The 25,788-nt window shown below is 47.4% G+C and overlaps 1 protein-coding gene across 1 annotated transcript in view; it reads right to left on the bottom strand.

The window, feature by feature from the left end:
- The window catches only part of MRPL1 (mitochondrial ribosomal protein L1), a 423,200-nt gene that overhangs the window by 132,490 nt on the left and 264,922 nt on the right, over nucleotides 1-25,788 (bottom strand). The window lies entirely within an intron of this gene.

Raw genomic sequence — 25,788 nt, 5'->3', positions numbered from 1 at the left:
AGCTCCCAGGAAGGAGAGGGAGGTCTAACAGGGGGATAGACTTTCTTGAGTCCTTGCAAGAAATCCTTCACTACCTGCACTTTAAAAAATGACTGCTGTGAAGGCGAACGCCTGTATGCTGTTATGGCTGCTAGGTGAACCTTTATGGAAGAAAATTTCAACCCTGCCCTTGCTAAATGTAGAAGATAGGGCAAAATTACATCCTCCTGGCATTTAGTGGGATCATAATGATGCTGAGCACACCATATATAAAATCTTTTCCACTTACAGAAGTAGGAGTGTCTTGTCGAAGGCCTCCTGGCTTCCTTCAGTATGGACATACACTCTTGAGGGAGGTTCAGATGGCCATACTGGAGGACTTCAGGAGCCATGCTGTTAAGCTTAGCGAGGGAAGGCTGGGATGGTAAATCTTCCCCTGCATCTTGGATAACAAGTCCGGCCTGCACGGCAGCCGCTTGTGGGGGCGGATCGACATGTGTAGGAGATCCGTGTACCACCACTGCCTCGGCCAGTCCGGTGCTATGAGTATCATCTTGGCAGATGAATTCTGTAGCTTGGTCACCACCTTGGGAATTAGTGGGAGAGGCGGAAAAGCGTACACAAATGTCATTGACCAATTGATCAAAAGGGCATTCCCTAGGGATCCTGGTCGATGGTATCTTGAGGCGAAGCCTCGGCATTTTGTGTTTTGCTCGTCCGCGAAGAGGTCCACTTGCGGGCGCCCCCATTCCCCGAAGATGTCTTCTAACACTTCGTCGTTGATTACCCAGTCCTCTGGCTCTTGAAAATGCCGACTGAGCAAGTCTGCTTGCACGTTGAGTTCTCCTGGTAGGTGCACCGCTTTCAATGAGATGTTCCTTGCTAGGATCCAGTGCCACAGGGACTGAGCTTCCAGCGAGAGCGTTCTGGATCGAGTACCCCCCTGCTTGTTCAGGTAGTACATTGTGGTGGTATTGTCCGTCTGTACTAGAATGGTACTCGTCGTTATCGCAGGTAGGAACGCTTTGAGGGCTAGGTGGACCGCCCTGAGCTCCAGCATGTTGATGTGGTACAACTGTTCGCTGCTGGACCACCGTCCTTGAGTTTGCAGAGTCCCAAAATGCGCACCCCATCCCTGAAGGGATGCGTCGGTGATTAAGGTCTGAGTTGGGGGCTCTTGATGGAAAAGAATCCCCACTTGCAGATTCCTTGGCTTCAGCCACCACTTGATTGACTGTTTGGCTGCAGAGGAGAGGCAAACCTTTTCTTCCCACAGAGAGTTCCTTTGATCCCATTTGTCCTCGAGATCTTGCTGGAGAGGACGCATCCTTAGCCTGGCATTGGGCACTAGGAAGATGCAGGATGCCATGGCCCCTAGCAGAGATGAGATTTGCCTTGCCGACGACAGATTGCTGGTCATAATCTGTCTGCCTTTTAGCATAATGGATGACTGTCTTTCCTCCGAAGGAAACACTTTTCCTACTACGGAGTCTATAGTTGCACCCAGGTAGTGTATTCTCTGCGTTGGTGAAAAATTGGAGTTTTTGACATTCACTCTGAGACCCAACCTGCGACATAAGTTCAGGCATAGCGACAGCTGTGTCCGCACATTCTGTGGCGATGAGCCCTTTATTAGCCAGTCGTCTAGGTAGGGATAGACGAAGACTCCTGCGCGCCTCAGAGCAGCCGCTACTACTGCCACGCATTTTGTGAATACTCGAGGAGCTGACTTCAGGCCAAATGGGAGGACTTTGAACTGATAGTGAGCGTTGCCTACCACAAACCTGAGAAATTTTCGATGATTCCTTAGGATGGGAATATGGAAATATGCATCCTGAAGGTCCAGTGAACACATCCAATCGCCCATCCGGAGAAGAGGATATATTAGGTGGAGCGCCAGCATGCGAAATTTTTCCTTTCTTATGTGCTTGTTCAGTATCCGTAGGTCTAAAATGGGTCTGAACTCCGCCTTCACACTCCTCTTTTGGATGAGAAAATATCTGGAGTAAACTCCCTTTCCTCTCTGGTTTATGGGCACTTTCTCTATTGCAGATTTGAGTAGTAGCGTCGCTACCTCCTCTCTGAGCTGCTTTAGATGCTGGGATGACTTGACAGGAGGAATCGATGGGGGGTGACTTTTGAAACGAAGCGAGTACCCATGACGCAGTATATTGAGTACCCACTTGTCCTTTGTGATTGTCTGCCACTCTGGAAGATGATGCGCAACACTTCCTCCCACCGGAGCGGTGGACAGCATCGGAGGAAGCGGTTTCTCATTGCTTCCCCGGTGCTTTGTTTCCAGCATTAGACTGCCTGTTGTTACCTCGTCCCCTGGATGGCTTGCGGGACTGGTATTGCTGTTTCTTTTGACCTTGCTGGTCCTGGTTCTTTTGCCAATGAGGGGTTTGAACCCTCTGTTGGTAATTGCGCCTGTCATTTCCTTTGCGGCGTCGAAACTCTTTCCTCTTTTCAAGCCCGACTGCTTTCATGGTCTCCAGCTCTGCTTTCATACGGGCCATTTCCTCGTCTGCATGGGACCCAAAAAGAGAACTACCGGAGAAAGGCAGATTTAAAATTCTTGCCTGCGCTTCCGGTTTCAGGGCCGTCAATCTAAGCCAGGATGATCTTCTGGCTGTGACTCCATGTGCATATTCATGCGCTGCCAGTGTTGCCCCATCCGCCGCTGCACTTATGATCTGGTTAGAGACTAGACTCCCCTCATGCAAAATCTCTTCAAAGTCCCGTCTGTCCTCTGATGGAACTTTTTCAACGAACCTCTGAAGAGAGTCCCATAGTGACCTATCATAGCGCCCCAGAAGAGCCGAGGCACTTGCCACCTTCAAGCTTGAGGATGCTGAGCCGCAAACTTTCCTCCCCCAGGAGTCTTGCGTTTTACTGTCCTTATCTGGTGGCACCGTTGAAGAGCCAGCTACTGCATGCGTCTTCCTGGCAGCGGCGGTGATGACAGAGTCCGGTGGAGGATCTGTTTTAAGGAATAGCGGATCCTCCGGAGCTGGACGGTACTTTTTTAGAATTCTCGCCGGCGCCGTTTTGGTGGTTGCTGGCGTGAGAAAAATATCCATTACCGGTTGTAGCAAACCGGGGACTAATGGCAACAACGGGCGTGTCACTGTGCGCTCATGAAGAGTTTCAAAAATTATGGATGTGGTGGTCTCCTGAACCGGCATAGGGATACTTAATTTTGTAGCTCCTCTACACAACACTTCTTGAAATGTAGAAATGTCATCTACCGGAGATACCCGAGAGGGTGGCGTCTCCGAGAGTGTCGGTGAATAATCCCTTTTGGATGATCTGGAAGAAGGGGAGGTAGAAGGGGTCCTACGGCGCCTTCTCTCTGATCTGGTCGACTCTCTTCTGAGGGAGGCAGACCTGGATCGCCTTCTTGGTGCTCGAGAGTGACTTCGGGATTCTCTTTCTCGAGATCTTGGTCTGATCGGTGTCGCTGGGAATACCACGCCCCTTATTCTTGTTAGCGATGCCTTTATTGTGTCTGTCATAGCAGGGTCCTGAGGCATCTCCCTTACGGGACTTTGAGGCACAGCATTGTCCTCCTCCTGCGAACTTTCTCTTGCAGGAACTGGAGATTGATGTACAAGCTCTGGTGATGCTGACCTTGAACCTGAGCCCTCTGATCCTGAAGGCGAGATAGAAATGATACGCGGTGACTCCGGAGCTGTATATATCAGTCTATGAGGAGATTTTCGCCTTGAGACTGGTCGAATTGTGAGGCGAATATGTGAAACCTCCTGCGTACACTCAACAGAGGGCTGCCTCGACGGTGATAAGCCTATCACCGGAGATCTTTGACTCGAATCTTCGAGGCTCCGAGCTTCCTGTCTCGACGTCGAGATTACCTTCGACGGAGGCTTCATGTACCTCACCAAAGCTTTGGAGACCTGTGAGGACGGAGGCACCTGCCTCAACGTCGACTCCGACGGAGGCCTCTGCCTCGACGTCGACTCCGACGGAGGCCTCTGCCTCGACGTCGACTCCGACGGAGGCTCCTGCCTCGACGTCGACTCCGACGGAGGCTCCTGCCTCGACGTCGGCCCTGACGGAGGCGTCTGCCTCGACGTCACTCCTGACGGAGACTTCTGTCTCGACGTCGAAAGCTCCGACGACGTCGAAAGCCTCCTCGCCGTCGAACGATGTTTCCTCGACGGCGATCTTGATCTTGACGGCGATCTTGGTCTCGACGTCGACTGTGGAGATCGTCTACGTTCTTCTCGCGACGTCGAATGATGTCTCGCCGACCTCGACGTCGAACGATGTCTTTCTTTCGACGACGAACGATATCTCTGTGCAGACGTCGATCGATCTTCTCTCGACGTCGACAGATGCTTCTTCGACGTTGAACTATGGCGCCGAGTCCTCGACGCCGAGCTTTTAGACGCCGTCGACGTCGAACGCATCCTCTTCGACGCTGAATATAAAGTCGACGTCGATTTTCTCTTTGCAGCATGACTTCCCCTTGACTCCTCACCTCTCAGCGACGATCCCGCCGCTGGAGTCTTCGACGCCGAGCCCGACGTCGATGGAGAGCAAACAGGGACCAACTGCTTCGACGTCGACCGTTCTGCTAGGCCATACAGCCTAATCCTCTCCCTCTCCTTTAAAGTCCTTTTGGAAAGGTCTTCACAATGACGACATGTTGCTGGAGAGTGAGAGTCCGGCAGACAGATGATACACACCTCATGTGTGTCTGACGCAGCCTTCTTTTTTCCACAAGATGGGCATGGAACAAATAAAGAAGGCATTTTTCTGACAAAATGGTTGAAAAATCAGTCAGAAAAACACAGGATACTGACTTCCTCACAGAAATTGTAAGAAGAAGTCCAAAAAAAATCTTAAAGTTGTTATAATTTTTGACTAAAGAGTCAAAAAAGAAGAGAGCTGAATTCCAGGGTCCTGACTGAAGGAGCCGGAAAGAACAACTGACCTAACTGTCACCCCTGAGGCATGATGGGATATGGAAGTCAGGGCTGCCTTAAAGGCACGGTGCCAGTTTTTACCTGTACAGGGCTTTTTAGTCTCTATGGTATTGTATTGCAATGCAGCCTGCAGGCTGGCAATGTGTTATACATCTGTGTTTTTCCACAGTTTGTTCTCTTTATTTTTTGCTTTCTCATGAGTGTTTACCTCATTAAAAAAAAAAAAAAAAAAAAAAAAAAAGAGATTTGGGTGTATTGTTATACCTTTATACATATATATAGATATATGTGTGTTATTGGATGTGTATATTTACATTGCCTAGCCTTTTATGGGAGCTGCATTTGCTTGGAAAAAATGATATATGTTTATACATATACAGAGCTGTATATATGTATGTTTTTTACATATATAATTTTATTATTTCCGGGGTCCCCGCACATGGGCGGGAATATTCAGTGCTTATGACTATTGATGAGGATCCCCTGGAAGAGAACTTTATATGTCCGCAATCCCCAGGAAAATCTTAGCCCTCTGGTGCCCGAGATTATACGGTTTGGTGGCTATTTAGGTATAAAGGTGAACTGGAACAAGTTAGTCCTCTTCCCTCTTACTGACGCCACCATGCCTTTCACCCCGGACTACCCCTTTGTGTGGGCATCAGGCCCTACTCGCTATTTAGGTATCTGACGGAGCAGGGACATGGACGAACTCTGGAGGGCTTACTTCGGTCGCGCCGTGGACTAGTTTGAGTCCAAGATTGCCCTATGAAGCCCCTGTTGTTAGCCGGTCGAATAGCAATTGCCAAGATGGTTGTGCTCCCGAAATTTTTATATTTATTCCTGAACGTACCTGTTCCCCTTACTGCTCACTTTTTTCGCAGGGTCCGCTTGTTGCTTATCTCTCTGGTCTGGGCTGGCAGGCAGCCCAGGATCGTGTATGACACTCTCACTCTTCCGATGTCTCGTGGAGACCTTGGTGCTCCCAACTTTAAGCTCTACGATCTGTGTGCTCAGGCCAGTTTTCTGCACTTTTGGCTTCACCCCACTCCTTTCCAGCCACATGTGGCGGTAGATGCTGATCTTTCTGCCCCATGGCCTCTTACCACTGCCCTTTTTGCCGCAGCCAAACTCCCATGCACGGAGATTGACACAGTTGAGACCCTACGCTGGGCCTGGGAGGGACTGCAACGCTTTTCCAGTGCTCCTATGCTTTTAGCGAATACGATGCCGATCGCTCAGCATCCGGCTTTCCCTCCTCTCCAGGCCTCCGGAATGGATAAACACGCCACCCGTCTGGGGTGGACTACAGTAGCGGATCTCTTCCCGGGGAACACATTCTTCTCTCTCGCTGAGGATTCTGGTCCTATGGATACTTTACTTTATTATCAACTCAGGGCGATCTGCAGGGCGCTACATCCCGCGTTCCCCCAGCCTCACCCCTCGATGGGCGCTCTTGATTTCCTGTACTCTTCTTCCTCCCCTCGGAAGTTGGTGACCAAACGTTACAGCTTTACGCTGGCAGCTACCTCCATCTCCACTGACCGTGCACGCGTGCCATGGGGGGGGGGAGGATCTTGGTGTGCAAATCTCCAAAGCTTATTGGCTTTACTGTTGCAACCAGACTAAGCGATTGTCCCCAAACTACCGCCTGCGCCTCATTCATTTTAAATATTTGCATAGGCTCTACCGTACTCTTGTTCAGCTGCACAAGTTGGGACTCATTCCCAGTGATAGATGCCTGCGCTGCACTGCACTGCTCCGGTGGCAGTCTTCTCCCACCTTGCCTGGCTGTGCCCCAAGGTCTCCTCTTACTGGCGTGAGGTCTGTGCTGCTATCTCTGAGATCACTTAATACCTGGTCCAGCCCGACCCCCCGCTCTGCCTCCTAGGCTTTGTTAAATTCTGCCCAGATGCCTCCCGTCGCTTAATTGCCATGCTGCTTGTCCTTACGCGGCGTAGGGTTTCCATGTGCTGGGGTCACAAACCTGCACCTAAGTTCGCTCATTGGCTCGAGGATGCATTGCGCTGCCAGACCCTACTGTCCGATTTCTGGGATGTTATGCCAGCTAGATCTCACCCACTCGACATATGGGGCCCGCTTGTGTCTTACCTCCTGGGTCGTACCTCTCAAAGCCCAGCAGCCTATCCCGTGCTCCCCGCTGGCGCTCCACCCACGGCGGCTGCCGGTGTAGGTCAGTACTCCCTTCAGCTTGGCCCGTCCCTTCTCCCGCATATGGTGCTCTGATTCGGCACAAGTATGTAACCTGTCTATGCAATCTTGTCAATAAAGGTAAAAAAAAAAAAAAGCTAGTTGGCGGGAGGGGTTGCAACTCCACCGCTGCCCTAGATATCGAAACTTTTATTTCTTTAATTTCTCAGCAACTACTGAACAGATTTACAGCATTTTAAAAAAAGGTCGCTTTCTGAATCAAGCACTACCTTTTTGCCAAATTTGGGGTAATTCCGTTCAGCAGTTTTGGCCGTAGCCTTGCCCAAAATTTCCTATGAGAAATTGATTTTTTTACTCTCATTTTTCGAATTTCTCAAAATCTACTCAACGGATTTACACCATTTAAAAAAAAAAAAAAAGTCGCTTTCTGAACCAAGCTCGACATTTTTGTCAAATCTGGGGTAATTCTGTTCAGCAGTTCGGGCTGTAGCCCGTCTCAAAATTTCTTATGGAAATTAACATGGAGGAAACGCGTTTTGGGACCCCCCTTTTTTCCTCAGCCCCCGCTTGACGAATCACCCCCAAACTTTCACGATAGGAGCTGACCTGGACAGACTTTTTGGGGAGAATTTCGCGAAGATTCAAACGACTCCAAAGTTATTAGCAAATCAAAAAATGCTTTTCTATGGAAACTAGGTTCTAACTATAACTACCTAATATATAAATACCTACACATACATATATATATATATATATATACATATATATATATATATATTACCTACTGGCGGTCGCCAGTAGGTAGTTATAGTTAGGACCACGTTTCCATAGGAAAACCTCAACATTCTATTTTGAATAACTTTGGCGCCGGTCGACGAATCCTCGCGAATTTCTCAAAATAGGTGGGGCGCTACGCTCCGCTCCTACCCTGAAAGTCTCGGGGGGATCCGTCAAGCGGGGGCTGAGATAAAAGGGGGGTCCCAAAACGCGTTTTTCCCATGCATTTTTCCATAGGACCTTTAGAACGAGCTACAGCCCGAACGGCTGAACAGAATTACTCAAAATTTGGCAGAGAGGTAGTCCCTAGGTCAAGGAAGTGCCTTTTGTAGGTTTGGTGTAAATCTGTTCAGTAGATTCTGAGAAAATAGCCTTTAAATCAATATATATATCTGAGCCCGCTTACGGTACGCTTACCGTACGCTTACGGTAAGCGTACGGCGGCGTGCGCGAGCGCGATTCTGATTGGCTGTTAGATCTTAGTAAACATTCGAATCGGCCGAAACCAGGAAGCGGCGGCCGCCATTTTGTGTATTTCACTCTGAAAAAAAAGAGTGAAAACAAGGAAAGGGGGCAATGAGGAGAGTTACAGACCCCCTAACATTTGTAAGGGGGTCAAAGAAGGACAGAAAAGTACAAAAAAACCATTTATTGATTTTAAAAAAAGTCACGGGGTACGCGTACGGTAAGCTTACGGTAAGCGTACGGTAGAAAAAAAAAAAAAAAAAAAATGAAAATCAGATTTAAGTGTTTAGATATTAGGGGGCTCTAAAAAGAGCCGTTGTGTTTATGAAATGATTTTTTAGTGGTACCTACAAGTAAGTACCGATGCAGAGTCTAAGGTTCAAGAGGAAGACTCTGTTCCCTTCATCATTGAAGTGCACACCATCTCCTCTATAAATGTCTTGCATGTCATAACGCAAGTTGTTGTGGTAAATGGCACCCATACCATAGTCACGGAGGAAAGCAGCAACAGATTTGTTGACGTGCTTTCTTGCTTTGTCATCGCACCGCGTGCCCACCGTGCGTGCATGGCACTAACTGCGTAAAGTGGGCGCGCGGTGCGCGAAGCGCACCGCGTGCTCACTGTGCGCGCACGGTGCGCGAAGCGCACCGTGCGCGCACGGAACGAACTGCGTTAAGTGGGCGCGCACGCCACGAATGGCGTAAAGTAACTTAGCATTTAAAAAACCGTACAAATTCACTGAAAAAACCATAGGTTTCACACACGTTATAGTTAGGAATTAGCATTTAAAAAACCTTGCAAATTCACTGAAAAAACCATAGGTTTCACACATGTTATAGTTAGCGGAAATTTTACTGATAAAAAACCAATGAAATTCCCCTGTTATAGTTAGTGCAGGCAACTATAACTCACGCGACCGCAATCTTCTGCTGATGACATATGTGTCTTTATGAAAAAAAAATATTTGTAATATATGTATAGCTAAAAATGTATGGAAGAAGACATGGGCAAATAAGTGTCTAAATACAGTATTAACATCAGCAGAGGATTGCGGTCGCGTGAGTTATAGTTGCCTGCACTAACTATAACAGGGGAATTTCATTGGTTTTTTATCAGTAAAATTTCCGCTAACTATAACATGTGTGAAACCTATGGTTTTTTCAGTGAATATATATATATATATATATTACCTTAATGATTAACAGTGCCCCTCCTTCAACTCGCACTCCCAGTAGCCGCGATGAAAGGGCACGAACTCCACTTAAAGGTACGCCAACAGTATCTTTATTTCAGCTTTTAAGCAGCCATAACGCGTTTCGGTAACAGCCGTTACCTTGATCACATGGATTCAATACATTTCCGCCTTAGTTAAATACTACCTTCTCCCTGTGACATCATAGTGTAGACATAGCAAACAGACTGTGGTTCATAATTCCTATCTTTCTCATTGTATATAGTCAAAAAATAAGAATTAACTTTGCCTTAATATCAAATATAGTGAACCAGATTATTGTGCACACAGGCTAGGCAATATCTTAAAATAACCACACATAATATATATATTATTAAAATATAAAAGGAATATGCTACTTACCAGTATGCATCTGTTCTTGGCATGTAGAGCTGCAGAGTTGTACACTTAGCATAGATCGCCATCTGGTGTTGGGCCCGGATGTTTGCAGTTTGTTTTTCTTCTTGGACAGTCTTTGGAAGTCACGAGTTTGGTGACTCCTCCTTCGGTCCGTACTGCGCATGGGCTTCGGCTCCATCCTCAGATTGTTTTTCGCCAACAGGGAAATGATGGAGCGTAGTAATAACAGTGAGAAACCCATGTGTTGTATCTAAATAAGATGTACTGGAACGGATACAGGTAGCCGGGGAGGCGGGTGGGCGTGTACAACTCTGCAGCTCTACATGCCAAGAACAGATGCATACTGGTAAATAGCATATTCCGTTCGAGGCATATGAGCTGCAGATTGTACACTTAGCATAGATTATATAGCAGTACCCAACCTTAGCGGCGACCACCGGTATCCGTTGCAGCTGTTTGAAAAAGTGTCTTTAGTACAGCCTGGCCCACCCTAGCTTGCTGCTTGGAATGCACATCTACACAGTAGTGTTTTGTGAAGGTGTGCGGTGTAGACCATGTGGCTGCTTTGCAGATGTCATCTAAGGGTATATTCCCTAGAAAAGCCATAGAAGCCCCTAACTTTCTTGTAGAGTGGGCTTTAGGAGGAATAGATAATGTTCTCTTTGCCTTTTGATAGCAAATTTGTATGCATTTTACAATCCACCTAGCTATCCCTGATTTCGAAATGGGGTTGCCTTTATGTGGTGGAGAGAAGGAAACGAACAATTGTTTAGTCTTCCTGAAGGGTTGCGTTCTTTGTATGTAGTATAGCAACGCCCTTTTCACATCAAGTGTGTGTAAGGCCCTTTCCGCAACAGATTGGGGTTGCGAAAAGAAGACAGGTAATTCCACTGATTGATTGAGATGGAAGGGGGAAATGACTTTGGGCAGAAACTTCGGATTTGTGCGAAGTATGACCTTGCTGTGATGCATTTGTATGTAGGGTTCCTGTATGGTAAACGCTTGTATTTCACCAACCCTTCTAAGGGAAGTGATAGCTACAAGGAAAGCTGTTTTCCAGGTGAGAAACTGTAGCTCACATTTGTGCATTGGTTCGAAGGGCGGACCCATTAGTCGCGTAAGAACTAAATTTAGATTCCATACAGGGGAAGGTGGTGCCCTGGGAGGAATTACTCGTTTAAGGCCCTCCATGAAGGCTTTAATAGCGGGCACTCTGAAGAGTGATAAATGCTGTCTGTTTTGTAGATAAGCAGCGATCGCTGCTAGGTGTAGTCGTATGGATGAATATGCCAGGTTACACCTGTGAAGATGGAGCATATAGCATATGATGTGCTGTATGGATGCATCTAGAGGGTTGATTGTATTGTTACGGCAGTAAATAACAAATCTCTTCCACTTTGCGGCATAACATGCTCTAGTGGTAGGACGTCTGGCTTCCATGATGTTCATGTAATCAGGGGGAAGGTTAAGGTATCCGAATTCTAGGATTTCAGGAGCCAGATCGCCAGGTTGAGCTGAGCTGGGTCCGGGTGCCTGATTTCTCCATGGTTCTGGGTTAGGAGGCATGGGGATAGGTGCAGTTTTTGATGTGGTACCACTGATAGTTGTAGTAGCGTGGTGTACCACGGCTGCCTGGCCCACGTCGGAGCTACCAGAATGAGTGTGAGGGAGTGCTGTTGTAGCTTCCTGACCACTAATGGAATTAGTGGGAGAGGTGGAAAGGCGTAAGCAAATCTGCCTGACCAGTTCATCCATATCGCATTGCCCTTGGACAATAGGTGTGGGTATCTGGCGGCGAAGCTTGGGCATTTTTTGTTTTCGTGGGTGGCGAAGAGGTCTATCTGAGGATGCCCCCACTGTTGGAAGAATGGGTGAAGAACTTGTGGATGCAGTTCCCATTCGTGTAGTTGTTGCGTTTGTCTGCTGAGCAGATCTGCCATGGTGTTTTGTACGCCTGGAACGTGCTGTGCCAGGAGAAAGATGTTTTGGGGAATTGCCCATCTCCATATGCTCTGGGCTAAGCGGGAGAGCTGGGGAGAGTGTGTCCCCCCCCCTGTTTTTGTATATAATACATCGCAGTCATGTTGTCTGTGCGAATGAGGACTGCTTTGCCTGAAATCTGTTTTTGGAAAGATTTTAGGGCTAGAAAGATCGCCAAGAGCTCCAGATGGTTGATGTGGAGCGATTTTTGCTGTGGCGTCCATAGACCTTGCATGGTCAGGTGTAGGAGGTGCGCTCCCCAGCCGGAGAGCGATGCGTCCGCTGTTAGAATCACCTGAGGAACCGGGTCCAGGAACGGCCGCCCTTTGGAAAGGTTTGTGGTGTTCCACCACTGCAGAGAGTGATGTGTGCGGCCGTCCACCAACACCAGATCCGTCAGCTGACCCTGGGCCTGGTTCCACTGTTGTGCTAGGCACTCTTGAAGTGGACGCATGTGGAGTCTTGCATGGGGCACTATGAAGATGCAAGACGCCATCATTCCTATGAGCTTCATAAACACTCTTGCTGGAAGAGAGTGTTGAGGAAGGAATGTTTTGCGTAAGGCTTGAATGCTTGTGATTCTGGCTGAGTTTGGATAGGCAATACCCTTGGAGGTGTCTATAGTGGCCCCGAGATATTGCTTTGTGTGAGATGGTATGAGGTGGGACTTTTGGTAGTTCACCGTGAAGCCTAGCTGGTGGAGCAGTTGGATGGTGCTGTTTGTATGTTGCACACATTGGTCGTAGGACGCGGCTTTTATCAGCCAGTCGTCTAGGTAAGGGAAGACGTGAATATGTTGACGTCTGAGGTGTGCTGCTACTACTGCTAGGCATTTGGTAAACACCCGTGGTGCGGTGGTGACCCCGAAGGGGAGAACCGTGAATTGGTAATGTTGCCCGTCCACCACGAACCTGAGGTATTTCCTGTGAGAGGGGTGTATTGGAATGTGAAAGTATGCGTCTTTCAGATCCAAGGTTGTGAGAAAGTCTCCCTGGCAGAGGAGTGGGAGGACTTGTTGTAGGGTGACCATGTGAAAATGGTCTGAATGTATGTAGGCATTTAGAGGCCGGAGGTCGAGAATGGGTCTGAGGGTCCCGTCTTTCTTTGGTATTAAGAAATATAGGGAGTAGACCCCTAGATTTTGTTGATTGACGGGGACCTGCTCTATAGCGTGTTTTTGGAGGAGTGAGAGTACCTCTTGTTTGAGCAGTGTGGAATGTTCTTGAGACATTGGACGGTGCCTTGGTGGGATATTGGGTGGGGTAGACGTTAGTTCGAGACAGTACCCAGACCGAATGATTTGGGTCACCCATTTGTCCGATGTTATGGACTCCCATGTGTGGATAAAGTCTTGTAGTCTGCCCCCGACTGGAGTGGGATGGTCTGGGGGGAGCGGAGGGGAGTCATTGTGCGGGTGGGGTGGCAGAACGGGTGTTGTTGGTTTTGCCCCTGCCCTTATTGTTGTTGCCTCTGTAACCACCCCTTTGATTGCCCTTTGAAAAGGTATTTTGAGGAGGGGACTTGTAGGAGGTAGAGGCGTTATCGGTGGAGGAGCCTCTGCCTGTGCCACGAAAGGACGAGCGTCGAAAGGAACGTCTAGAGGCTTGTGTTTGGAGTGCCCCCATAGACTTTGCTGTGTCTGTGTCCTTTTTCATCTTTTCCAACGCTTCGTCTACCTTTGGCCCAAAGAGAGTTTGCTGGTCAAAGGGGTGATTGAGTATGGACGCCTGGACTTCAGGCTTGAACCCTGAGATCCTGAGCCAGGCATGGCGACGAAGCAGGACACTTGTATTTATGGCTCTAGAAGCAGTGTCGGCTGCATCGAGGGCACACTTAATGGAGGTGTTTGTAATTAGTTTACCCTCCTGTATCAGGTCATGAGCCTTGCGCTTGTGTTTTTCTGGAAGGTGCTGCATAAGAGCCTCTAGTTCGTCATAGTGTGCTCTGTCATATCGCGCAAGCAGTGCTTGTGTGTTTGCAATGCGCCACATGTTTGCAGCTTGGGAGGCGGTGCGTTTACCAGACGCGTCCAGAAGTTTAGATTCCTTGTCTGGCGGTGGGGCTTCTCCTGAGGATTGGGAGTTAGCCCGCTTTCTAGCTGTGGAGACAACTAGGGAATCTAGGGGAGCAGGGCCCTTAATGTATGCAGGGTCTGTGGGTGCCGCCTTGTACTTCTTCTCTATTCTAGGGTTCAGTACTCTGGCCCTGACAGGGTCTTTGAACACCTCTGTAGCGTGCTTGGTGACACCCTTAAGCATGGGTAAAATAGAAGTGGATTTGTCTTGTATGTCAAATGTATCCAGTAGGAAGTCTTCTTCCACTGGTTCACTGTGCATGTCCACCCCATGGTAGTGTGCTGCTCTCTGCACTAAATGATGAAACCCTAAGGAGTCCTCTGGAGGAGACGGCCTGGATGGGTATAGGTCGTCCTGAGGTATATCTGGTATATCAGGGTTATTGTAATCCTCCCATGGGTCTGGGGTCCCTGGTGGAGTGGGATCCATTGGGGCGTCCGCCGGGTAATTGTCCGGGTCCCTGTCATCCGGATCTGGGGATGGGGCCGGATCGTAGTGAGGTAGAGGTGGCGGAGACCTGGGAGGGGGAGGGGGTGGAGGAGGTGGAGGAGGTAGGGGAGGCGGTAGTGGGGAGGGCACTCTGAGGGGAGAAGTGGCAGAGTCCTTCCTTTTGGGTGGAGGAGGAGGAGCCGGAGTATCAAGGCGTCTTTTCTTGGTAATTAAAGTCAAAAGCCCAGTCTTTGGATCTTTGGACAGAGTCTTTTGTAAAGGGTCTGGTGTAAACAGAGCCAATGGTGCCGAATCGTCTGTCGGCACCGGTGATTTCGGAACCGAGGGTTTCGATGGTTTGTGTGCGCCATGCTTTCTTGAGGTCTCCGGGTGTTTCGGCGTCGAATGAGGTTTCGGCGCCGGGGCGTCGGTGCCGACAGATTTATGTTTGTGTTTGGTCGGCACCGAGTGTCCAGGCTTCGGCACCGGTGGCTTCGGAGTCGAGCTGGATATTGCTTTCTTCGGTGCCGGATGCTGTTTTTCGGCACCGGGCGTCGGCTGGCTCGATCCCGAGCTGCCGTGAGACTTTGGAGGCTTCGACACCGGGCCCGTAGGTGGGGTGATAGAAGCTTTGGTTTTGCCCAGGCCGGCAGGCGAGGGAGTAACCCGAGTCTCTTTGGTTTTCGGCGCGGGGGTGGGAGGGGGCATAGTACTCACGGCCCGCTGCGCCGGTGTAACGTCCTCCACGTCGGAGTCGTCGGCCTCGGAAGCGCTGACGACGTCTTCCTCCTGCTCGGTGTGTGTTTGCCCCGAAGCTTCGGCGCCGTCTCCGAAGATGTCCGGTGGAGCTGCAGAGGATGAGTGCGCCATGGTGCGTCGAGCTCTGCGATCTTGGATGGTCTTCTTCGATCGAAAAGACTTGCAGGCGGGGCAGTCTCTAGCCTCGTGTTCAGGAGAGAGGCAAAGGTTACACACCTGATGGAGGTCGGTGTGGGGAAATTTAGACCCACATTTTGGGCACTTTTTGAACGGAGTCCTTTCCATCGGCTGGGACCGGAGTCGAGGAGGGCCCGAAGGCCGGTGCCGATGTACGGGATGGAGAAAGTGCCGCTTCGCGAGATGAAGATGATGATGAAGAAACTCGAAGAAAACGAGGATTTTCCGTCGAGGCTGGAACCGTAGAAGTTCGAAGCCGGAGCACGAAGTATCACATCCGAGCCCGATGGCGGAAAAAAACAATCTGAGGATGGAGCCGAAGCCCATGCGCAGTACGGACCGAAGGAGGAGTCACCAAACTCGTGACTTCCAAAGACTGTCCAAGAAGAAAAACAAACTGCAAACATCCGGGCCCAACACCAGATGGCGATCTATGCTAAGTGTACAATCTGCAGCTCATATGCCTCGAACATATATAATTTTATATTTATAAAATGTGTTACAGCAGCAGCTGATTGATAAATCCAATACACAACCAATATGTTTGTCTTTCGCCCAGTATATACCATTTGTAAGCTGCCTGGTATGCCTGTATGAAAAAATAATATCTGCTTAAATGCATATCTTATGTCAATATATGGTCTCACTAAACCTACAGCGAATCTCTATTTAAATACATATTGCTATAATTATAAAAGGCAAATTAAAATACTAAATTTGGACAGCACCAAAAGTGAATATAAACATTGTTTGCAGCCTTAAAAGTGCTAATGTGCATAATATTCCTTAAAGTGCCAATTTCTTATAAAAAAAAGTGCTGTTGTGCAAAAATGGTGCAATAAAATGTGTAATATTGGGATGAGTTTATTATTTAAAAAAAAAATTATGGGAAAACAACTCTCGTATTTTCCCTATTTTTAAACGTGTTTTTGCATTTTATAAATTAAGGTAAAACCTGCAGCGGACTGAATATGGAGAAATTCCGTAGCTAAAGCCTTAGTTATAAAACATCTCATATTGCTCAAAACTGTAAATTTATAGATAATTATGCATATCCTCATTGTTATTTATTCCATTAGGAGTCTTACTCTCCAGCTAGAGTATGAATAGTGTTTCTAGCTGGTGCAGCATCTTCTCTCTATTTCTCCCTCTTCTCTGGCTGGGGACTGCGTCAGCTACAAAGTATTTGAGACATTCAAGTTTGTGGTTATGAATAGCCTTAAAATGTCTGGCTACATGATACGTAGCATCGCTGTTCACAATTGCCCTAAATGCTGCAATATTCTCACGTGCACCTGCAGCTTTGTGCTACCTACATATTTTAAGCCACAAGTGCACATGAGAATATATACAGCAAAGACCGCTCTAGAGTTGAAGTTCCCCTTAATCTCTCTCATTTCTGTCTCAAAGGCTGTCTCGTAATGGGTGGTATTCACACCAAACTTACAGGCTCTACAAGATGAGCACTTGAAGAAACCATTTTGTGGTTTTAGCCATGAGATAGACTGACTTAATTCAGGGCTTGTTTTAACCAGTTGTGTTCAACTGGATGGTGGTCTTCTAAATGTAATGGAAGGTATTGCTGGTAATCAGGAGGCCATAACAGTGCCAGTCATAACAATAGGCCAATTTTTCTTGATGATGGCTTTTATCTGTCTTTGACTTCTGAATCTAGTTATGAGCCTCGCAGTCTCATTTTGTTCCTTAGACTCAGATAGGGGGTGTTATTGCTATCTGTTCCATGCTGGTATTTCCATCATTGTATTGTGACAGGAGGGATTCTCTAGTTCTATTACCTTTCTTTGCTGCCTTAAATACCAATACAAACCCTAAACGTCCCCATGTCACCCAAATATCCCCTATACTAAACTCTAAAAATGTGTGTGTGTGTGTGTGTGTGTGTGTGTGTTTCACATACATTCACTAAATTAAAACAATAAAGGTTAAAGGGACAGTATAGTTAGGTCAATAATTTACACACAACACCAAACCCTAGAAATTCAGCAGTTCTAGTTGGAGTTATCTCAGGAAACTATAACTCGTGCCTTAAGGTAATTATAACCTGCACTCCTGCCATGCACAGTTTTCTCATCGCTATTTTTACAGCAAATGTTATCAATGAGGTCATCAAAATCTTAATTCGGATAAAAATATGTATCCATAAAAGCACAAATCAAAATAGCAGCATATAACAATGATACCTAGGTCAGATAGGAGGGAGGACAATTAAAAACAAGCATTGGCATAGCCAATAGGTCTCGCCTTTGGGACCTTATAAGTGTTTAGCCATGCAACAGTTGCATAACTAAATACTTAAAAGGTCCCAAAAGCGAGACCTATTGGCTATGCCAAGCGGCTGTGCAGCCGCGAAAGTGATCACGATCAAACATCAAAGTAGCTGTGCGGCCGCGAAAGTGAAAGTAATCGTGGCGCGCGCGCCCGCGCACATGCACTGTAGCTCTAGGCTGGCCTGGTAGCACTTTTTGGAGCCCTCTCAATAAGTCTCGCCAGACCAGTTCATGCGCTGGGTCAGGCGAGACCTAATGAAACATATTAAAGAAATAATTTCAAACCAAGCATCAGACAGATCCGTCAGATTTCGATATAGATTAAAAATACAATATAAAAACAGAGTTCAACAAGATGAATCTATAAAAAAGTAAAAAAATACAATATAAAGTATAAAGTGAACAAAAACAGGCTTCAAAGGGTACACATTGAATTACGAGCACGTGCTGCTGCTTTCAAGTAGGAACCTACATAGAAAGTTAGCTCTTCATCTTGCAAAGTGATGATTTTCCTATAGGCTGCCTTGTAATCAACCGAATGTATAGTCTTCAAAAATGGCATAACAAACATTTAGTATATATTTTAGTAAAAGTTGCAAAAAAATAAAAAATGCAACATGGATTGCTTACACTGTTAATTACAAGGGCATAACAGATGGTCGAGATTAGAATTATACCCCTGAGGGAAACAGCAGAAATGTCATTGTGTTAGCCCTTTATCGAAAGAGCAAGCCCCTCTCCCAACGGCCAATAGGTCTTAAAAGATGGCTAGATGGTGAGAGGTATTCTCAATCATCATATATCTAGCGATAGAATATTTATGTACCTCCGTTTCATATCTGGCTTTACTATAAACAGCATATAGGGCCTTCTGTAGAGGTTTCTTACTTATGGCTTCTGAATCGATAGGATTTAAAAATATACACTCAAGATTCACACTAATCAAGCTCTTCATACCAGCAGCAAGCCAGGGTATTTCCCTTCCCTAATCACAATTAAGGCAGTCTGTTATTTTTTCCCTTCTTAAATGCGCTGCGGGATTCTTCCAGACCGCGAGCCAAAATATAGCGGGGCAGGCCTTAATGTAATCTTCGATATAGGCCAGTTTCAATTTACTATGACAGGCATACTCTGATTAAGAAATAGGAGCACCCAGCAGTTTGCGAAAAAACCTATTTTCTTCGCCCTGGATCACACTGTCTAAACCCCCAAACGTCTGCACCATAAGAAGCAGTGGGGGTACATTGTAGTTTAAAGATTTTGATAATGGCCGAAACTACCTCTGTCTTTCTAGGTTGGGGCAGGCAAAGTATGTTGTTAATGGCTTTAGAGAACTTTTTTCTAATATGCGCCACATGCTCAGCCCACAAACCATTCGCTGCAAAACCTAACCCCAAATAGGGAAAAGTGCAAGTGCTCTGTAAACTTTCGGAATCTACAACTATAGTATTATTGGAATACTTTTTCGACCCACAAGCCATTAAAAACTATTTCTTAAAATTGGTACATAGGTCCAAACTAGCCATAAGGAACGCGTTACTTACCTGTAACTGCGGTTATCCAGTATTGGTATCTTTCATAGATTCACATGCCAGAATCATTCCCCGTCGTCGGGATGGGAGTCCCCGGTAAATAAAGTAATGTCTCACTAGACATATGGAGTAATAGGCCAAAAGGCCTCACCTTAGTAACATATCCACGTCCTTTTGTAAAAAGGACCAAACTTTGGAGAGTAGCCAATCAGCTAGCACCACCCTAACCTTCTTGGAAGGAGCTCTAGTCCCTCAGATTTCCGTAAGCACAGTGCTAAGTAGTTGTATCACTGAGAGATCCAAGAGAGCCCCTCAAGGGGAGGTGGGTGGGTTGCATGTGAATCTATGAAAGATACCAATACTGGATAACCGCAGTTACAGGTAAGTAACGCATTCCTTATCCAGTATTAGGGTATCTTTCATAGATTCACATGCCTGAATCAGAATAGTAAGCAATGAGTAGCACATTTCGAAAGGCACAATATATAAATACATTCACAGATAATATTCCAATGTGACAATAGAAAGTACCAAAAGGCCATGACACAGTAGAGGTATAAAATACAATAGAGAAATGTGCGTATAGAGAAAAGGATGGTGGGATGAAAGGAAGGCTCACCTCTAATGACAGATGACAGAGCACCGCTTGACCCACTGCAGCGGCTTTCATGAGTTCAGTATCCAGGCAGTAATGCTTGGTAAATGTATGCGGCGTCTTCCATGTGGCCGCTCTGCAAAGGTCCAGAATGGGCACTCCTGCAAACAGTGCCATGGAAGTAGACATTGCCCTCGTGGAATGGGCACGAACTGTGGAGATTGGGTTGCCCTGCTTGCTGGTGACAAAAAGTAATGGCTGCAGAGATCCAGCGGAAGATACTTTGCTTAGTGAGTGGAAGACCTTTCTTAGGCCGACTGTACGCCACAAAGAGTTGGTTAAATTTGCGAAATGTCTTCGTTCTGTCGAGGTAGAATTTTAGGCAGTGCTTAAGATCTGAGGAATGCAGGGTTTTTTCTGCCACTGTTTGAGGATTTGGAAAGAATTAACGCAACACAATAGGCTCATTGAGATGGAACTGTGAGGGAACTTTAGGGATAAACTTTGGATTTGTACGAAGTATGACCCTGTCATGTTTGAATTGGAGGAAAGGGTCTTGGATTGAGAAAGCATGGATTTCCCCCACTCGCCTTGCCGAGGTAAAGGCTAGAAGGAGCACTGTTTTCCAGGAAAGATACTTGAGATCCACTCTGTGTATTGGCTCAAAAGGGTGTTTAATAAGTTGAGCCAGAACCGTATTGAGGTGCCACGCAGGAGGCACAGTTTTCACCGGAGGGAATGTTTTAAACAGTCCTTTAAGGAATTGCTTAATGAGCCGATGAGACCACAGAGAAGGACCTGCTGAGTATCTTCTGAAACGTGATATTGCTGCCAAGTGGACTTTAATGGAGGCACGAGCGAGTCCAGATTTTGCCAGATAAAGAAGGTAAGGCAGTATTTGCTCCGGAGTGGAGGAAAGAGGGTGTATTTTGTTTGACTTGCACCAGATACAAAACCTCTTCCATTTTAAGGAGTACGTTTTGGTGGTACTATCTGCTCGGGCCCGAGCTAGAACTTCTCTACAGTCCGGAGGGATGTCTAGACCCTGTAACTCTCTGAACTCAGGAAACGGTTTCAACCTGATCGGCGGTTCCAGGGAGAGAAGGTGAAGCTCTGTGAACCAATGTTGGCATGGCCAAGCCAGAGATATCAAGATGAGCGTGCAAGGTTCCGCTGTCAATTTCCGGAGCACCCTGGGAATCAGGCGAATTGGCGGAAAGGCGTATGCAAAGACATTGCACCATGCGATTGAAAATGCATTCCCCAGAGACCCTTGCTGGGGATGCCAGCTTGGAAAGTGTTGGCATTTGGCGTTCTGCTGGGTAGCGAAGAGGTCCAGAAGAGGGTTGACCCATCGAGAGAATATGCGGTTGAGGATCCACTATTTCAACTCCCACTCGTGACATGCTGCCTGCTGTCTGCTCAAAGAGTCAGCAAACACGTTGTGGGTCCCTGGAACATACTCTGCTCGAAGAGAGATGTTGTGAAGGAGCAACCAGTTTTTTTGCTACTCGTTAGAGAGTGTCAGAGAACAAGTCCCACCCTGCTCGTTCAAATAGTGCATTGTCGTGGTATTGTTGATCGGACAAGCACTAGAGAGTTCCTGATTCGCGGAGGGACAGCCAAGAGAGTGTCAGAGAACAAGTCCCACCCTGCTCGTTCAAATAGTGCATTGTCGTGGTATTGTTGGTTCGGACAAGCACTAGAGAGTTCCTGATTCGCGGAGGGACAGCCAAAAGAGCGAGATATACTGCGCGGAGCTCCAGAAGATTTATATGAAGTTTCTTTTCAGAAAGGGACCATTTTCCGCTTATCTGCAGTTCTTGGAGGAAAGCGCCCCAAGCCCTCTAAAAAGGCGTCCGTGGTGATGATATGTGGAGAAGCAGGAAGCAAGAAAGGCAAGCCTTGAGAAAGGTTCTGAGGGCAAATCCACCACCTTAGAGCCATTTTCATCATAGGGGTCACCTGGATGACGTCATCGAAGGACCCCGTACATTGGACCAATTGAGCGGAGAGCACTTCTTGAAGAGGCCGCATGTGAAGGCGACATCATCCCGAGCAGGGATTTGAAGAGGCGCACCGAAGGAGTCTTCTTGGAACGTATGCAAAGCGCCAAGGAAAGAAGTTTAGCTTTGCGTTCCTTCGACAGAAACGCTTTCCTCTGTATCGTGTCGAGGGTAGCACCCAGGAAACTTATGCGCTGGGAAGGCTGAAGGACGGACTTGTCCTGATTGAGAGTAAGCCCCAAAAAGTCGAAAAGCCTCAGACAGGCTCTGGAAGACCTGTACGCGCCTTCTTGAGAGGGTGCTTTGACGAGCCAGTCGTCCAGATACGGGAAGACTTGGTGTTGTTGTCGTAGGTATGCAGCCACCAGAGAAAGACATTTGGTAAAAATGCGTGGCGCTGATTTGAGTCCGAACGGCAGGACACGAAACTGGTAATGCCTGCCCGCCACCATGAATCTCAGAATTTTTTTGTGGTTGCGGTGGATTGGAATATGAAAATAGGCGTCTTGAAGGTCTAAAGTCACCGTGTAGTTGTCCGCATTGAGAAGCTGTAGCACTTCCTGAATGGTGACCATACGAAATGACTTTTTTCAGGAACTTGTTTAGATTTCTCAAGTCCAATATCGGTCTCCATTTTTTCTCCTTTTTGCGTATGAGGAAAAAGCGGGAGTAAAACACCTTTCCCTTTTGACGTGCCACCTCCAGGAGTAAAGCATGCAAATTTTTGTGAATCATAGGACGGGGAGGGGTTTGGGGAAGAATTTGGATGATCTCTAGAGAATGTCCGAATTGAATTAATTGCAGAACCCAACGATCCTTAGTTATTGGTTTCCAATTTGTCAGAAAGTGGAATATTCTTCCTCCAACTTTGGAGGGTGGAGAGGAGTTGAAGACCGGCGGTAGTGTGAAGTCATTGTCGCCGAGCAGCGTCTTTCTGTCTCCCTCCTTTACCACGAAAGGAAGACTTAGTGTAAGTGGTGTGTTGTTGACGTTGCTGGTACTGTGGCCGATATTGCTGAGAGGAAGAGAAGGAAGTTCGGTGTTGGAAATCTTCCCTAGTAGATGGTTGACCTCTCCCTCTTGAGCCTCGAAAAGAGGGGTTCCGGAATTGCAGGGTACCCAAAGCCCTAGCTGTGTCGGTATCCTTCTTAATACCTTGCAAAGCCTCATCTACATGTGTCCCAAAAAGAAGTTGGCAATCATATGGCATGTCCAATACTTTGGTTTGTACTTCCGGTCTGAAGGAAGTCGCCTTCAACCAACCCTGGCGCCGTAGTGCAGCTGCGCTCGCGAAATCCAGTAAAGGCAATATCCATTGCACAGTCTATAATTTCAGAGGCAGATCTCTCACCCTCCAGTAAGATCTTCTTCGCCTCTTCCTTTGACTCTTCCGGCAAGTTCGCAAGGTATGGTGCAATGTCTGCCCACATCTGCAGATTATAACGTCCTAACAGTGCCAAGGAGTTGGATGCACGCACTGTCAAAGCAGACACGGACGAAAAGCGCTTGCCAATATTGTCCAACCGCCTACCCTCTTTGTCCGGCGGAGCAGTCAGCAAAGCGGAAGGATTATTTGATTTCCGCTGAGCAGCTTGTGTAATAACTGAGTCCGGTTTTGGATGGCCTGTTAGGCAATCCGGAGCAGTATCTGGAGCTTTATATTTCTTATCCAGACGAGGCAATACTGGAGGCACAGAGGAAGGGTTCTGCATGATCTTGACCCCCTGTTCCCATATGTAGTCTATAATAGGGATAGACCTAACAGACTTCTTAGAAAGGCTCTTTAAAAATCATAGAGGAAACAATCCTGTTGGTGCGAGGGCATAGGTATTTGAAAGCGCTGCGCCGCTCTCTCCACGATGTTGTGAAAGCCTCCAATGTCCTCCGGAGGCGAGTCAGCTGTGGTAGGAACGGGAGAAACCGAACAGGGAAGTATGTAATCATCCCACTGGTCCCGATTAGATTGGGAATCTTGAAGTTCCCCTTCCTCATGGTCCTCTTCTTCATCATCATCTGTAGAAAGATGAGATGGTGATGGGACAGGCTCAGACTGCAAGATCAATGGAGGAGGTCGTGGCCTAGGTGTTGGAGGCACAACCGGAAGCGGAGACGGTGCAGACGTTGGAAACCGCTGCTTATAGTCCAAAATAAGGAATTGTAGGTCAGAGACCAGGGACGCAGGCAGACAAACCATGGGAGGAGGAGGCAGATATTCCTCAGGAGAAGCCTCCTGATCTTCCTGCCCTGGATCTTCGTAATCGGAGCGGTTTTGGTATTCGTCAGAGCGTCAGAGTCTTCCTCCTCCAAAAGATGTGCTGGAGGCAAGAGCTGGACCCTACTAGGGGAGGTCAGGGCTGCTGTCAGTGCACGTTTAATGATTTTGAGGTGCACATATGTTCTTTGCACATCAGAATCCGTAGCCGTCGACGGGCTCATCGTATAGTTGTCGACGGAGAAGTGTGGACAGGCACAATAGTAGATTGAGACGCCGTAGTCAGGGCCATCGTAGACTATGTTGTCGTCGATGATGAAGGCTTCGTCGACGGAGCCGCTGTCGACGGAGTCCTCGTCGACGATGATGTTGATGTCGACGAGACAGTCTTCGTCAACGGTATCGTCGTCGACACCGTCGTCGGCGATCGCAGCGTTAACGGCAGCTTGGATGACGACGAGGTCTTTTTAATTTTCAGCGTCGACGAGACAGACCTACCGGCCGTCGACGATGGAGTTGTCGTCGTCGATGTCGACAAGGAATGAGACGCGACAGAAATAGAAACTGTCGTCGTCGACGAGGTGACATGTACTGCCGTCGATGGAGATTTCCTTGTCGTTCGAGCCACCGTCGATGAGGTAGTCGTCGACGGGGTGGAAGAAGGCTTTTTGAAAGCATGAGGAACTTCCTGAGGAGAAACCTTCGCTGGCAGAGTCTTAGGAGGGACCTCTGAAGACTTTTTATGCGCCTTCTTTTGAGGTGGCTGCGACGAAGGGCCCGGAGATGCCACCCTTGGTCTTTTCTGATAGGATTGAGAGGAGATGGAAGAGCCCTCACTTTCCTCAGAAGACAATGCTGTATCTTTGTCCTTTAGCCTCTGCAGCCAAATTAAGAGGCGCCCCTCACGGTCTTTAAGGGTTTTTGGAGGAAAAGGTACGACATACCTTACAATCCTTTGACGAGTGGTTAGGATAAAGGCAGTAGAGACAGTCCTTGTGTTGATTGTCTACGTGAAGTCTTTTTCCCACAGGAAGCACAAGACCTGAAAAGGCCCTTCTTCGGAGTGTCTGCCATGAGGAACCGAAGAACTCCACACAAAAAATGTAAAGTTGAAGCAAGAAACACTGGTAATCCAGAAATAAGGAATGGTGAGCAGAGTTCAGTGGAGACTCCCTTAGCACACCGTGCGGTAGAAAATCTGAGGGACTAGAGCTCCTTCCAGGAAGGTTCTAGAGGGTGGTGCTAGCTGATTGGCTACTCTCCAAAGTTTGGTCCTTTTTACAAAAGGACGTGGATATGTTACTAAGGTGAGGCCTTTTGGCCTATTACTCCATATGTCTACTGAGACATTACTTTATTTATTTACCGGGGACTCCCATCCCGACGACGGGGAATGATTCAGGCATGTGAATCTATGAAAGATATCCTAATACTGGATAAAGTTAACAAAGCCGCGCACCAAAACGCGTAAAGCATTTGGTGTGCGGGCCATTAGGAACGTATCGTTGGCATACAGTAGGGCGGGGAGTGTTTTACCGTTGATATTAGGGACATCATAAGTCAGTGATACCAATTACTTATTCAAGTCATTAATGTAAAGGATAAAAAGAAGAGGGGCCAGGACACAACCCTGCCTGACCCCTCTACCAACTTTGATGTCTTTTGATACCTCTCCACCCTTATTGATCCGCACCCGGGCGTTCAGATCCTTATGTAAATGAGCTAAAAAATTTACTAGAACCTCGTCCAAACCATATTTTAAAAGGATGGACCAAAGCCGTGACCTGTTGAAAAAATCAAA

Source organism: Triturus cristatus, chromosome 2_2 (genome assembly GCF_964204655.1).
Source record: "Triturus cristatus chromosome 2_2, aTriCri1.1, whole genome shotgun sequence".
NCBI lineage: Eukaryota > Metazoa > Chordata > Amphibia > Caudata > Salamandridae > Triturus > Triturus cristatus.
Note: the sequence above shows the minus strand (reverse complement) of the source record. Positions and strands in the feature narration are given on the sequence as shown.